The sequence below is a fragment of the Miscanthus floridulus genome, chromosome 3, assembly GCF_019320115.1.
Source record: "Miscanthus floridulus cultivar M001 chromosome 3, ASM1932011v1, whole genome shotgun sequence".
Taxonomy (NCBI): domain Eukaryota; kingdom Viridiplantae; phylum Streptophyta; class Magnoliopsida; order Poales; family Poaceae; genus Miscanthus; species Miscanthus floridulus.
Window position 1 is genome coordinate 46409005 of NC_089582.1, and position 16662 is coordinate 46425666.

Below are 16662 nucleotides of genomic sequence, written 5' to 3' on the forward strand. Positions count from 1 at the left end.
ACGCAACCATCTCTCTCTAGGGGAGGCATCTTTCCCTCTGACCGCTGCAGAGGCGGTTGGGGACCGATAGGTTTGATGGCCAATGATTTATGGGACGCCTCTCGATGAGGCATAGCCAAACTCCATGTCGAATGGGGAGGATGTCGGGTCCCGCTCGAATTACCCATCGACCCTGATGAGGCACACCGCCCTAACCACGTGGTTATGGTGGATATGCCTCTCCCCACGTGGGGTGAAACCAAACCCGCCCGTAATAGGGCAACATGACCTCTCGAGGTCAGTAAGGACGCCATGGGAAAAATGGAGTCGAGTCCCTATGACTCTGTAAGGAGTCAGAGCCTAGCCTCGATCAACTACACCCTACGTCCTAGGTCCAAGACCTAAGGCTAGCTCTGGAGACTCACAAACTGTTAGAGGTCAGCAACATCTCCGGGAGAGTTCGACGAAGTAGACGGCTGGGGTGATGCCGTAGTGTCTTCCTTATTGTTGACAGTAGTTATCATCCATCAAAAACCATCAACATAACTTGTAAAAAGGGCATGAAAATGATCACCAACATAGAGTTAGGGGTTTAAACTAACAATTTCCATGAGTTTTGGTGAACCTATGTTTTTAGCAGGGTTTATCTAGAAAACTATCAAGGTGGATCAAATCATCAAATTAAATTGCAACTATCCACGATAGGAAAAGCACTAGAAGGTTCGAATGATCACCAGAGGCCATCCCCCCAAAGCAGACTGGGAGGATGACAGGTGGGGCCAACCGGTCCCACCTATAGGCCGGTAGGCTTAGTGGCCCCACATGTCAGTCCCAGCTTCATATGTTGGTTCTCCACCACCTCCTAGATTGCATCTACACTGTTCTTTTTGAAGTTGGTTTGATTTGAGGGTCCAGAATTGATGCTCGAGCCTATATATACCAGCCTATACCCCCTCCCTAGGGCACTCGATCATTGCAAGATCATATTAGAAATTAGGGTTTCTAGAGAGAAGAGAATAGAGCTCCAATTCTTCAAGTTCTAGTATAGGCTAGCTATCAAGATTTAAGTAGAGTTGGGCTATTGCTCAGGATTTCGGATTCATGTGTCTGGAGGCTGGTAAAGCCATTGTATCCCTCTATATTTTGACTTTGTGCTACTTCAATACTATGTTTCTATTTATTATGTTCCTAGTTTTCTTTGGTAGTATACTTGATATAGTCATGATTGATAATGAATTTATGCATATGTTCACAAAGCGCTTAGCTTAGTACTCGAGTGAGTTAAGTGGTCGACATTATGTAAGCATGGTGCTTATATATTGTTTACCTGTGGATGCACTCTACACTCTGGGCCATGTGGTAGATCACGAGTTCCTTTGTAGTCCACTCCCCATTTGTAGAACAAGTAGAACCCGGTTGCGAATGAAATCAAGATCTGTTCTTGATCTTCCTTAGTAATGTTCCTTATGCATAGATATAGAGTTGGCTATGCTATAGATGAAAGTATATATATACTAGAGTGTACAAAAGACTTAGTAAATAAGAAATGACTTAGGAATCCTTTCTCTTAATTAATCTCCTACCTAGCCATACTATATTTATGAGTGTCTATTTCCATCTTTGGATTATTATCAATGCCTTACACTTATCATTTATTTATCATTTGGCTTACCCCTATTAAAACATGAGAGTTGATGATCTTATCATAAGTATGCATATTTGTCAATATCTCTAGCCACCCCACCACTCCTCCCTGTGGTAAAATATAAATAATGATACCTAGCATACTCCCGGGTGAAATACTACAATGGTATATTATCTATGCGCTTGCAGATTACTTCAACATATATATTCTATTCAAAATTTACAATTGTCATTAATAATTACCAACAACACATTTTTGGCATCATTGCCAGGGATGACAACTTAGTAAAGAGTGATGCTATGAAATGCCAACAAGCATTTCTAGCACCGTTGCCGAGGAGGGGCACAAGGCTAAGAGAATTGATTAAATAAATACTTATAACTAAGCACCTCTGCTTTAGCAGGCTTACCCTTGTTTGTCTTTGTTCATATCTTATACAGGGTATTGCAGGATTGGTTGTGATTCACTCATAATCAAATCAATCAAGAGGAAGCTCAACACCAGTTTCTGAAGCTATGGCTGACAAGATTCTGTGTGAGTTCTCTGCTGGAAGCACCGAGAACATTCATACCAGTCCAACACTCAAAACCAACAACCTTGAGTTCGAGCTCAAGCCAAGCCTCATCAACATGGTGCAAACTACCCCATTCAGTGGAAATACACATGAAGATGCTAGTGCTCATATCAAGAATTTCCTAGAGATTAGTAGCATAAGTGTCATCAAGGACGTTGCTCAAGATATCATACTACTTCGCATGTTTCCATTCTCGCTAGTGGGAAGGGAGAAGTAGTGGTCCTACACCCACAAGGATAACATCAACACATGGGCAAAGTGTTCGAAGGCCTTCCTACCAAAGTTCTTCCCTATAGGCAAGACTAATACCTTAAGGGCAAAGATTTCCAACTTCCAATAGCAGAAAGGAGAAACCATTCTAGAAGCATGGGAACATTTTCCAGAATACATTTCAGATTGTCCTCATCATGGGATGGAAGATTGGTTGCTCATGCAAGGCTTCTACCATGGATTAATTCAGAAAGGTCATGAACAACTTGATCCAACTGCTGGAGGAGCATTCATGTCACTCACCCTTGGAAAAGCTAAAACTCTTATGGAAAAGATAGCCTCTAATCAAGGCTGGTCTTAGGGAAGTATTCAAAAATGCAATCAGAGCGAAGAAGTACTAGAAGAGGTGTGTGCACTTTCAACCAAGATGGACATACTATTGAATTGGCTTCAAAAGCGATCCAATTACAAGAAAGATCGTCAAGCCATCCAAGATGCTTATAATGCCCAAAACACATGTAGAGGATATTTGGGGGTTGATTTCCCCGAATATCAAGATGATCCAAATATTGTCAATTATGCTCTATGACAACAGAGACAAGGATGGGGACAACAATAGTCAAATTATCAAGGTAAGTACCTAGGTAATTACTATAATTCTTTTAATTCTGAACAACCATCCTTGAGAGATTTGATCTTAAAACAAGCCAAGATTAATGAGAGTATTTCTAAGAAGCTTGCTGCTAATGATAAGGTCCTAGAAAACATAAACACTAAAATGGATAGTTTTTTTCTGCTATAAAAGACCAACTTAGCTATAGTAAAAAGATAGAATCACAATTAGCCTAGTTAGCTGCTGCTCTGCCTTTTGCCACTAACCTTGAAAAGGTCAACGCCATAACCACAAGAGGTGGCAAGTCTACTCGTGATCCACCATATCCAACGAGTATAGGTAAGACACCGGCAGCAGTACAAGAAGAGAAGAAGAATGATGAAGTTGAAAAAGTTGAGCCACAAGAACAGGAATTGCAACAAGATTATCATGACACCAACTTCTTACCGTTTCCACATAGAAATCGAAAAGCCAAATTGGATGAGCAGTTTGGTAAGTTTGTAGAGGTAATTCAAAAGTTATATATCAATATTCCTCTGCTAGATGCCATATAGGTGCCTACCTATGCGAAGTATCTCAGAGACATTCTGAACAACTAGAGACCACTGTCCACCACTGAGGTAATCAAGTTAACGGAGGAGTGTAGTGCAGCCATCCTGAACACATCACTAGTGAAGAAGAAGGATCCATGATATCCCACTATTGATTGTTCGATTGGAAACCAGAATTTTGAAAATGCACTATGCGATCTTAGGGCAACCATCAGTGTCATGCCCAAGAAGGTTTTCGACAAGCTCAACTATTCAACACTCACGCCAACATCGATGTGCCTGCAACTAGCTGACCAATCGGTTCACTATCCTGTAGGAATCGCCGAGAATATTCTGGTAAAAATAAGAAAGTTCTTTGTTCCAGTAGATTTTGTAGTACTTGACATGCAAGAAGACATGAAGACACTCCTCATACTTGGGAGACCTTTCCTGAGTACTATAAATGCACACATTGATGTTGGAGCTGGAGAAATTAAATTATATATTAATGGGAAGGAAGAGCGATTTGCCTTCAAGCCAAGACCGGAACAATGCTCTAAATTAGAGTGGCAAAGAAAGCATGAACAACCGTCAATGTCCCCATCTCCGAGACCGACTGATGCACCCAAAGAATGAAAAAGATAGGAGAAGTACGGTTCGGTGGACTTAAAATTCTGAACCCTCACCGGGAGATAAAATTGACAGTTATCCATATTTACTTTTTACATTGCATTGGCATATTTACTTCTCAATACTTGCATTAGGAAATAAAATAAAATTTTCATCGTGGCATTATAAAATTCAAAACCCCATGTAAATAATTTTTACGGAGTGTAAAAACCCGTACGAAAGATTTATTGTGGAGGCATAAAAATTTAAAAATACCATCCATTCATCCTCTTATATTTCATAGTATCATGAAATATTTTTGCATTGCATATATATATATATATATATGTATACGGTAGAAATACAGGCAATCGGAACCCACAGGAGACACTTGGGACCCAATCAACTACCACCTATCACCTCCATCATCTATCCACCATCGATTTTGGTCGTATCTCCACCGAAAGAGCAGATATTTTGGTTAAGCACGAAGCAAACTTTCATCTGGTGGAGAGCCAACCCAAGCGGGCCCAAGAAGGGGCCGGCCGGCCCCACCACTTGGCCGGCCGACCTGAGCCACCACCGCCTATAAATGGCACCCCTCCTACTTGCTCTCGGCCTCAACCACATTCATTATCCAGCATCAAAAGTTTGGAATTCCAAATTCCAATTTTGTAGTTTAAAAATCCACTTAGTAGAAGTATCATTGGAATTAGGAAGAGTGAGAAATATTAAGCATATAAGTGCTGCCAAAATTAGGAAGAAAAAATTAAAGAAATTGAGGGTAGAGGTTCTGTTAAAATTCTAATTAGAAAATTCATTAGGCAAACAAGAACGACTAACCCTTAGATGACTAACTTTTAGATGGCCAACCGCAAACATTTTATTTTCTAACCCGTTCCACAAGTTTTATCATTTGTTGATTTTTTTGCAGGAAGATGAGCAAATTTTTGGGCAAGCTCAAGCATGCGGAATCATCCTGTTCTACGAGAAACTCTTCTTCCAGGGCGAGCGTCGACATGCAAATCAATGTTCCAACTCTCACCGTCGGAGCGCCGCCTCAGACATCCTCAGCTAAAAGGAACATCCTACTAGAGGAGAAGCATCTCAAGTTGCGGAACAAGAGGAAAAAGACGCCTTCAAACAGTTGAAAGTCCGAAGGATCATTCTTACTTCTACCTATGATCTAGCCGTTCCATGCGCTATAGGTATGGAAGTTGAATTTGACTTCATATTTAGAGCTGTTGGATGGGAAAATGTTTGGAATATCCATGAACAAGGGTTTAAGCTCTTAATAGCAGAATTTCTGTGCACTTTGCAAACCACCGATATTGAAGTTAAATTTAGACTCTTTGGGAAAAAATTATGTCCCCTAAAAGGAGTTTAGTTTGCTTCTAGATTTTAATACACAGTGAATAGTTGATGTAGACTCTGCTCTACAAGATTTTGATAAGGCGAAATTCTGGAATGAAATTTTTGGAAAAACTCACATTTATCGTCCACGTACTAATGACATCCATCACCCTATACTACGGTTCAAGCACAAGTAGATAGGATTTTCTTTATTTCCTAGACCTGACTGTCGCACTGTAAGGGTAGATGATCTAAAGAGACTTTATGCTATGGTGAAGAGGAGGAAAGTTTCACCTGTTAAGTTCATGATGAATTAATGGAAGGAAGTTTTAGAGCTCAAAGGAGATGTTGAGTGTACCTCTTTGGTCACTCGCATTGCCTAGAATTTGGGTCTGTTAAATAATGCTTCAATTTCTCACATTGATATTCTCTGTTGGTACATTGATTATGAATATTTTATCAAGGATCACATATTGAAAAGAAAGAAAATGTACAACTTGTTATGATGTATCTCGGGTACACAAACGAGATTTCGTTACCTAACCAGGATCTCGATTTGTATGCTGTGAATTCTTTCATTTTCGACCTATAGGTTAAGGAGGCAGCACCCCGCATAAGTGCTTCTGCAAGGTTGACTTATAATCCATAGCCTCGATATCATGGCGACGACCCTATTCCAGAAGGACCGACATACACTAGCTATGTAGGCTAGGATCAATCGGGATCTTCCCGCATGAACCAGAACGAGCAAGTTTGTTGGCATCAACCATCCTCGCACCACTCTGAGAGCTCCTGGCAACAAGGATCAAGCGAGCAATGTCACCATGGAAACTTCAACAACTACCAAAATGAGAACCGGAGCTACTTGTTCCAGAATCTCAACATCGACCTGCCATTCTGAACGTATGCGGCAACACCTAGCTTGGGGAGGAGGATTCCCCATTTATCTAAGGTAAGTTTTTCTTTTCTATTATTTTATTTCTTTTTCCTTATATTTATATAATTTTGAGTTTATTCTATATATTAAAAAAAGATGCATAACTAAAACAAAATAAAAATTTGTCTTTTATATATATTAGTAAGGTGTGATCTAAAAAATGAAAACCAAATAAAAAGAGTGTGTATAAAGTATGCTTTGATTTCTGTTTTTAAGAGCTGAATGAATAAAAAAAACTTGAAGATGATCTCTCATAATGGAAGTGAAGAATAGTTGCTCTGTTGTCATTCCTTTCAAGTACCTAGTTTTCAGCCATGAATTCTCCTGAGTTTTCGATATGATTGTTTTGACATGAGAATTTGCTCTGAACTTGAAACTCATGGGTAGCAAATGCTTGATCTCAGTCTAGGTAATTAACGGATATGATATGAGAAGGTCTGAGCTACTATTTATCTTGTTCTAAGTGACACTAGAATTTTGGAGATTTCTTTTGAAAAACATGAAAATGTTACATGATGAGATTCTGTATGACAAAGCTTGAATTCCTACCAGAGCCAAACATGATATTTAGGCTAGAAAAACTTCCACTCATTTATGCTACTTGTTTTGCGTTGAGTTTTGTCAAGCTTTATTGACCCTTATGAGAGGTTTGTCATGCTCTTAAAATCAACATCACGTACACACCACCCACATATGCACTACTCCTACAACTGGGAGTAGGCGCAAAAACATCCATTTCATTTATATCCACCCAAAAATGTTTTACTCCTACACTAGGAGTAAACACCAAAATATTCTTGATAGGTTTCATCCACCAAATAAAATGCTCCAAATTCTTGTTACTATCTCTTGAAAGTTTTGTTGAAGATAAGGGACATGGGCTATGCAAAAGTTATTCATAAAAAAGAGAAGAAAGTATTGAAAAAATGAACAAGTGTCTGAGATATTCAAAACAATGGGTACTTCGATGCTTGCCTAAAAAATGAGATGAATAAGATAGCCCATGTTTTCTTGCAATTGTTTTCAAGTTACAAAAGAGAGATATGTTTTCAAGGAGCATCGTAGAATTAGGTTAGTCACCATATTCCACACACATGCACATTGTTGACGGTCATTAACACCAATTATAAATCGTCAACATATCCTACATATGTACTTAATTCCATCACCAAACATAGGTATAGGGGTTTAAACTAATGAATTCCATGAGCTTTGGTAAATATTTGTATGCAGGAGGATTTATCCAGAAAATAGCTCCCAGGACCACTGTCATACACTCCAAACAAGCAAACCGACGACGATAAGTGATTCAACCCGCAAAAACTACGAAAGACAACTCTAGAAGGTTCTAGAAGACACCATGCCGAAGATTGGGCCAAACAGCCACAAAAGTGGGCCGGCCGACCTAGGCCAGCCCTCCACGGAGCCCGCTCGCCCTTTGCCACTCGTACTCCTTCCTATGATCTACACCATTGATTTTAAGGTGGTTTTAGGTCGGTTTATCCCATGATAGTCGAGGGAGTTGACGCGGATCGTTGATGTGGCGATTCCTTGCCCCGTACTCCAATTTGATTCCTTGCCCCCTACTCCAATTCAATTCCTCCCCCCTACTCTACCTCGGCCTATATATAGCAGCCCCTACCCCCCTCCCTAGAGCCATCTTGAAAACCCAAATTCATATCTCTCATTCAGATCAAGACACACCAGGAGGATTAGATCTAGATCTCTCCAATGTAGTAGATTAGTAGCTCTAGAGTGAGGGTCGAGTTAGGCTCATGCTCAAGTTTTGGATCTAGTCTTGGAGGCTTAGTAAAGCCTTGTATCTTCACTTCTACATCTTGTAAGACTTATATGAATTTATTATATTCTTATCTACATGGCTATGTTTACTTTGAATATATATCTTACTTAGTTAAAGGTTATCAATACTTTTGTGTGCGGGTTCATAGAGCGCTTAGCTTGCTAGTTTACTGGTTAGGCCAAGTAGCCAAGTCTTGTGTAAGCATGGTGCTTATACGATGCTCTGCCTGTGAGTGCACCCTATTCTCTGGTTGGCTGGTAGCAGCGGGAGGTGACAGCCCCATCTATCCTTTGTAGTCCACTCTAAATTGAGCAGGTTCTTAAATTGTAGGACCGTAGTCGTGTCAGTAGAGTTATCTATTGTGGGTGCTCTATCGTCTAAGCAGCATCTCGAAGTGCACAAGAGTAGAGTTAGTGTTAGCTATAGTCGGGTATATCTACACTTTGATTCTGTAATAAGAATATCATAGGAATCTACCTCACTTGTTGTTCTCCTGAGTTGACTAGTTTACATTATCTTTATAGATCTATCCCCTGAGTGTCATTATGCATAATTCCTATCTATATATTTACCTTCTACTTAAGCTATGCTGGTATGTTGATCGATATTCCTCTATTACTCAATAAGTCTTACTCTATTGTTTCCCTATAGTAAAATATAAATAATGATACCTAGAATACTCACGGTAAAATGCTACAATGGTATTTTGTGCGCTTGCGGAATCCTTCATATTATTTTTGCGTTAATAAATACCAACACACATCTTGATTTGATTGTATGACTCAACTCTCTTTGGATCCGAGGTTTGACTTTACAATATATGCATTGCAAGAATGCACTTTGATGTTATCACCATTCCTATGAGCTCCACATAAGCTTTAGTTGTAGGAAGAAAGGCATAACATTATTTTTGCCTTGGTGAGGATCCACAAATACCACATATATTGAGAGACTTGAGAGTGTCATACAATGAAATCTCTGAGTTTTATTTTGAAAACTTGCAAAAACTCTAGAATAATGGTTGAATGAAGAACTTGAGACATAGTGCATGACTTGATCGTTCTGTCTTTCAATTGCTCAAGACCCAAGTGAAGGCTAAGAAGGCCCATGGTTGAAGGTAATATGGGTAAGTTTAAAAGTCAGATTAGTTTGTTCTAACCCGGAGGAGAATTTTTGATTGAATGCATATGTACTTTTGAGGAGTGAAAACATTGTAGCAACTCCTGATCCATTGCTAAGTTTGGCATTGCTCAGGGATGAGCAAAGGTTAAGCTTAGGGAAGTTTGTTGATGGTAGTTATCATCCATAAAAAAACCATCAACGTAACTTGTAAAAAGGGCATGAAAATGATCACCAACATAGACTTAGGGGTTTAAACTGACAATTTCTATGAGTTTTGGTGAATCTATGTTTTCAGCAGGGTTTATCTAGAAAACTGTCAAAGTGGATCAAATCATCAAATTAAATTGCAATTATCCGCGATGGGAATAGCACTAGAAGGTTCCAAAGATCACCAGACGCCATCCCCCCCAAGCAGACTATAGGGCCAGCCAACCCCACCTGTAGGCCAGACGGCCCCCTAGCCTCACATGTTAGCCCTAGCTTCATATGTTGGTTCTCCACCGCCTCCTAGATTTCATCTATGCCATTCTTTCAAGTCGGTTTGATCTGAGGGTCCAGAATTGATGCTCTGGCCTATATATACCAGCCCTACCCCCCTCCCTAGGTCATTCGATCATTGCAAGATCAAATAAAAAATTAGGGTTTCTAGAGAGAAGAGAATAGAGCTCCAATTCTTCAAGTTCTAGTATAGGCTAGCTAGCAAGATTTAAGTAGAGTTGGGCTATTGCTCAGGATTCCAGATTCACCATCTAGAGGCTAGTAAAGCCATTGTATCCCTCTATATTTTGACTTTGTGCTGCTTCCATACTAGGTTTGTATTTATTATGTTCCTAGTTTGCTTTGGTAGTATACTTGATATAGTCATGATTGATAATGAATTTATGCCTATGTTCGCAAAGCACTTAGCTCAGTACTCGAGTGAGTTAAGTGGTCGACATTTTGTAAGTGTGGTGCTTATATGATATTTACCTATGGATGCACTCTACACTCTGAGCCATGTGGTAAATCATGAGTGGGACACTCTCATTGAGTCCTTTGTAGTAGACTCCCCGTTTGTAGAACAAGTAGAACCCGGTTGCGAAGGAAATCAAGCTCTATTCTTGATCTTCCTTAGTAATGTTCCTTAGTACAAAACACTTAGTAAATAAGAAATGACTTAGGAATCCTTTCTCTTAATTAATCTCCTGCGTAGCCATACTATATTTATGAGTATCTATTTCTATCTCTGGATTATTATCAATTCCTTACACTTATCATTTATTTATCATTTGGCTTACCCCTATTAAAGCATGAGAGTTGATGATCTTATCATAAGTATGCATATTTGTCAATATCTCTAGCCTTCCCACCACTCCTCCCTGTGGTAAAATATAAATAATGATACCTGGTATACTCCCGGGTGAAATGCTACAATGGTATATTATTTGTGCACTTGTGGATTACTTCAACATATATATTCTATTCCAAATTTACAAGTGTCATTAATAATTACCTACAATGCATTTCTAGCATCATTGCTAGGGATGACAACTTAGTAAAGAGTGATGCTAAGAAGTGCCAACACTTTTGAAGCGATGCGCAGCCCAAAGCGTAATCAGGGCTCGGTCACATGAAAGACACAAAAGGTCCAAGGCCTACGAGCCAACACACGATCACATAAAACCTCACGACCACACAAAAAGAGGTCGAGGAGACAATCCCTCGTAACATCAAGCCAACAGCACGGCCCTGATCCCGTGGCTCAGGGGATCACGATGGGCACAAAGGGAAACCCAAACACATAGGAAAGAGCATTCTTTTCATTTAAATCCCCGAAAGTACAAGAGCGGTATATCCACTTGAAAAAGTACTGAGCCATGACGTTATCACCTAGGTGGCGGCATCAGGGTCCCCAGAGGTGGCTGCTACAAGTGTGTATGGGAGGCGACTAGAAATTGCCTTGTATCCCTTCTCGTAGGAACACAGCCTCTAGGGCAGAAAGGCGCGGGGAGTAAAGGATGGGGTGAGACCAAAGCCAGCAGGTCACCATCATCATGCTTTGGAAAGCATGATGGGGACACCAAGGGGTGGCAACACCTCCCCTGAACCATAGGTAGCTTCCAGGAGCAGCCTGCAGGCTCTGGGAGGAGTCAATTGTAGTCCTTGGCGCTTATGTTTCAGCGGCCCCAAACCTACGGGTTTGGGGAAGCGCTAGAATCATGAAAGCCTACAGTTGGCCTGAACACTGCCTCAATCCTCCCACTCACAAATTTCCTTCTAGCACCAGCTGCTGGAAAGAGAGACAATGGCTCCGGGCACCATAGGCGACCCCCACACTACTTGAAATATCCACTTCTATGACAAAAATCTTAATGACGAATCCGAAACCGTCATAGAACATCGCTTTTTATGATGAATATTTATGTTTCATCATAGATCAGTGGTGACGATCCTCCAACCCTCGCTATCTATGACAAAATCAGATATCGTTGTTGGTGTTTTTAAGTGCAAATAGAACATGAAGGATTCCACAAGCGCACAAAATACCATTGTAAGATTTTACCGAGAGTATTCTAGGTATCGTTATTTATATTTTACCATAGGGAAATAATGGAGTGAAGATTATTGAATATCAAAGTAGTATCTATCAGTCAACATATAGTCATAGCTAGAGCAAGGGGTAAAGGTAATGATAGGAATTAAGCATAGTGACACTCAGGGGATAAATCAGTAAGATATTGTAAACTAGTTAACTTAGGAGAACAACGGGTGAGGTAGATTCCTATGATATTCTTATTATAGGATCAAAGTATATATATACCCAACTATTGCTAAGACTCACTCTACTCTTGTGCACTTCAGGACGCCGCTAGATGGTAGAGCATTGCAAAAGATAACTCTACTGACGCGACTATGGTCATACAACTTAAGAACCTGTTCACATGGGGTGGACTACAAAGGATAGGCAGGACCATCACCTCCCGCTGCTACCACACGGCCAGGAAATAGGGTGTACTCATAGGCAGAGCGTCGTATAAGCACCATGCTTACATGTGGCTCGGCTACTTAGCCTAACCGGTGTTGGTATATTTAACACACACAGATAAATCCGCAAGCGCATGGATACTGCTGTAGCTTTCACCTAGAAGTATTCCAAGTATCGTATCCATAGGGAAACATGTGAGACTAACTATGGTCTAACTTAACTAAGGGTAGCAATAAGGTTAGGATGAATAGGAGTGTAGAAAGAAAAACTAAGGTTCTCTAGTTTTGACTTGGGTAAGCTATGTCTTCTACTATTCAACTAGGGACATTACTTAAGGAAAGACACCAGCAGAGGATGCTTTCAGTAGTAACCACGTCCTACTTGCCCTACAAACAGGAGGTGGACTACAGAGGATTCAACGAGGCTATAAGACTCACCCTCGTGAGCTACCACCGATCCGGAATGTAGGATGCATCCACAAGTAACCAGAGTCTAAGCACCATGCTTACACTACAATTACTACTTTACTCTTCCCGAATAAAGAATAATGCACTCAAACGAGTTGTGAACCTTATGAATAATATAAATAGGAAGCTTACTTGAATTAGAAGTTGATTACTAGAGAAATCTCGAAGGCAAGCTTAGATAGAACTTGAATCTACCAAGGTACAAGCCATAGAGAGAGCACTGATAGCCTGGCATCTCCTCCAAACTCTTCCCTCACTCTCCATCTCACTATTATTTACAAGACTAGATCCTATGGAGGACTAATCTTCTCTTGATAACTGGCTCTAATCTTGATGAGGAGAATATGAATTAGGGTTTTAGGATGGCTCCAGGGAGGGGGATAGGGGCTGCAATATATTGGCTGAGGTGGAGTAGGGGGCAAGGAATCACCACGTCATCAATCCATGTCAACTCCCTCAATCACCGTTGGATGAACCAACTTAAATAAACAGCGTAGATTTAATCCTTAAGGCGGTGGAGAACCGACGGCACAACGAGGGGCTAACATATGGGTCTAGGGGGCCAGCCGGCCCCACCTGTCATGTTCCTATGGTCTTCTTCAGTGGTTTAGCTACTGGTGTCCTCTGGAACCTTCTAGAGTTGTTTTCATCGCGTATAAGGACGATTAATTCTGACGTTTAGGTCCACCTTGACGGTTTTCTGGATAAACCCTCCTACATTCACAGATTCACCAAAACTCATGGAATTTATTAGTTAAAACCCATATACCTATGTTTGGTGATTGAATTAAGTATATATGTAGGATATGTTGATGCTTTATAATTGATGTTAACGACCATCAACAACCGGTAAACTAGCAAGGTAAGCGCTCTATGGACCCACACACAAGAGTAATGATCACCTTTAACTAAGTGAGATATATATTCAAAGTAAGCATAGCCATGTAGATAGGAATATGATAAATTGATAATAAGTCTTACAAGATGTACAAGTGAAGATACAAGATGAGATCTAGAACTTGAGCATGAGCCCAACTCGACCCTCACCCCCTAGCTACTAATCTACTATATTGGAGAGTTTGAGACCTAGTCCTCCTGGTGTGTGTTGATCTGAATGAGAGAGATGAATTAGGGTTTCCAAGATGGCTTTAGGGAGGGGGGGTAGAGGCTGCTATATATAGGGAGGAACCATTAATTCTAAGCACTCAGATCAAACCGACTTGAAACAATGGCATAGATTTGATCTTTAAGGCGGTGGGAAATAGACGTACGAAGGAGAGATCAACAAGTGGACCCACTAGGCTGGCTAGCCTATAGGTGGGGCCGACCAGGCCCACTTAGCAGCCTCTTGGCTTGATCTTTGGTGGAGAATCTTCTAGAGTGTTCTAGAGTCTTCCCAAGTCGGTACCGTTGAGGATAAACATGATTTTTATGAATAGGTCCTCCTTGATGGTTTTCTAATTAAATCCTCTTGCATTCACAGATTCACCAAAACTTATAGAATTTATTAATTTACACCCCTAGACCTATGTTTGGTGATTGAATTAAGTATATATATAGGTTATATTGACAATTTATGATTGATGTTAATGACCATCAACAAGCTCCCCCACACATAACCTTTGCTAGTCCCTAAGCAAAGCCAAACTCAGTAATGGATCAGGAGTTGCTACAATGCTTCCATGCCTCAAAAATACACATGCGTTCAAACAAGAATTCTCCTCTAGATTAAAATAAACTGATCTGATTTTCAAAGTTACCCATGTTACCTTCAACCATGGGGCTTCTTAGCCTTCACTTGGGTCTTGAGTAATTGAAAGACAGAATAATCAAGTCAAGCACTATGTCTCAAGCTCTTCATTCCACCATTGTTCTGGAATTTTTATAAGTTTTCAAAATAAAACTCTAAGATTCCATTGTATGACACTCTCAAGTCTCTAAATATATGTGGTATTTGTGGATCCTCACCAAAGGTCGTAATGATGTTATGCCCTTTTTCTCTTCCTATAACTAAGGCTTATGTGGAGTTCATAGATAGGGAGAAAGCTAGAGCGTACTTGCAATGCATATATTGTAAAGTCAAACAATGGACCTAAAGAGAAATGAGTCATACAATCAAATCAAGATGTGCATGTGTGTGGATATATGGTGGCTATCCTAATTCTACTTTGCTCCTTGAAAACTTATCTCTCTTTTGAAACTTGGAAATATTTTTGCAAGAGAACAGGGGCTTTCTTTATTCATCTTTCTTCTCTCATTTTTAGGCGAGCATCTAAGTACCCATTGTTTTCAATATCTCGGACACTTTTGTGTCCATTTTTTCTCAACTTTTTTTCTTCTTTTTTTCTGAATAACTTTTGCATAGCCCATGCCTCTTTTCTGTAACAGAACTTTTGAGAGATAGCAACAAGAACTTGGAGCATTGATTTGGTGGAAAACCTATAAAACATATTTTTGGTGTTACTCCTAGTGTAGGAGTAAAACATTTTTGTGTGGATCTAAATGGAAAGCATGTTTTTGTGCCTACTCCCAGTGTAGGAGTAATGCAAATTTGGGTGGTGTGTACGTGATCTTGATTTCAAGAGCATGACAAATCTCTCATAAGGGTCAACAAAGCTTGACAAAACTCAATGCAATACAAGCAACATATATGTGAAAATTTTCCTAGCCTAAATATCATGTATGGCTCTAGTAGGAATTCATGCTTTGTCACACAGGAACTCATCATGTAACATTTTTATGTTTTTTCAAAAGATAAATCTCTAGAACTTTAGTGTCACTCGAAACAAGAAAAACAACAGCTCAGACCTTCTCATATCATATCCATAAATTACCGACTTAGACCAAGCATATGCTACCCACGAGTTTCAAGTTCAGTGTAAATCCTTATATCGAAACAATCTTATCCAAAACTCAGGAGAATTCAAGGCTGAAAACTAGGTACTTGAAAGGAATTTCAACAGAGCAACTATTCATCATTTTCATTTTAAGAGATTATCTTCAGAGTCCTTTTTTATTTATTTAGCTCTTAAAAGAAATTAAAGCAAACTAGACACTCTCTCTTTATTTTGTTTTCATTTTTTAGATCACACATTATAACTATATATATTTCTATAAAGATAACTTTTTATTTTGTTTTTAGTTATTCATCTTTTTTTCTAAAACAAACTAAGAATAATAAGAGGAAAAGAAATGCTTATCTAGATACACGGGGATGCCTTCTCCCCCAAGCTGGTTGTTGTTGTGGTTGCTCAACGAGGTGGCAGGATGTGGAGGTGCTAGAACAGAGCCTCCCAATTTTGATTTTTGTTGTTGCTGTTGTTGCTAGAGGCTAGTTGTCTCTTGTCCCATGCTTACCTACCATTGTGCATGATTATGTAACGTACCTTATATGGTAGCATCAGTCACTTCAATGGTTGCGAGTCTGTTGTTGAAGCGGTGGTAGGCCTCCTAAGAGTCATGATACCCTCGGCCAGAGAAACACATATGTCCTTCCTGATGCCCTTGACGTTGCTTCATAATCTTGATCTTGATAGTCGTGGAAGTTCATTGATCGAGTACCTTGGTTCGCTCTTAAAGATGAGGATTCTTGAGGTGGTGCCTCCAGTAGCGGCGCTTCCAATGGTGGTGCACCTTATTTTTCCAACCCCGTCTTGGTTTTGAGTTTGATTTAGGTTTGATAGGTGCATCCTTTCTTGACTTGTTCCTCCTCCTTGTTTAGCATCTCGAAGTCAACCATCAGTAGTAGAAACTGGTGACATCTTATGTGCATCATTATTGCCAGTTCAGAACTTTCACTTGTAGAATTTAGGGGATCGACTCTCCCACACTTCGCTCGAAGTGTGTTCTTCTCATAA

The 16662-nt window shown here is 40.0% G+C and overlaps 1 non-coding gene across 1 annotated transcript; it reads right to left on the bottom strand.

Annotated features, from left to right (window-relative positions):
• Window positions 1-2505: 2505 nt before the first annotated feature.
• LOC136547825 (small nucleolar RNA R71) lies at window positions 2506-2612 on the bottom strand. Its single transcript, XR_010781774.1, has one exon. It is a non-coding gene; the product is annotated as a small nucleolar RNA R71 (small nucleolar RNA).
• Window positions 2613-16662: the final 14050 nt, after the last annotated feature.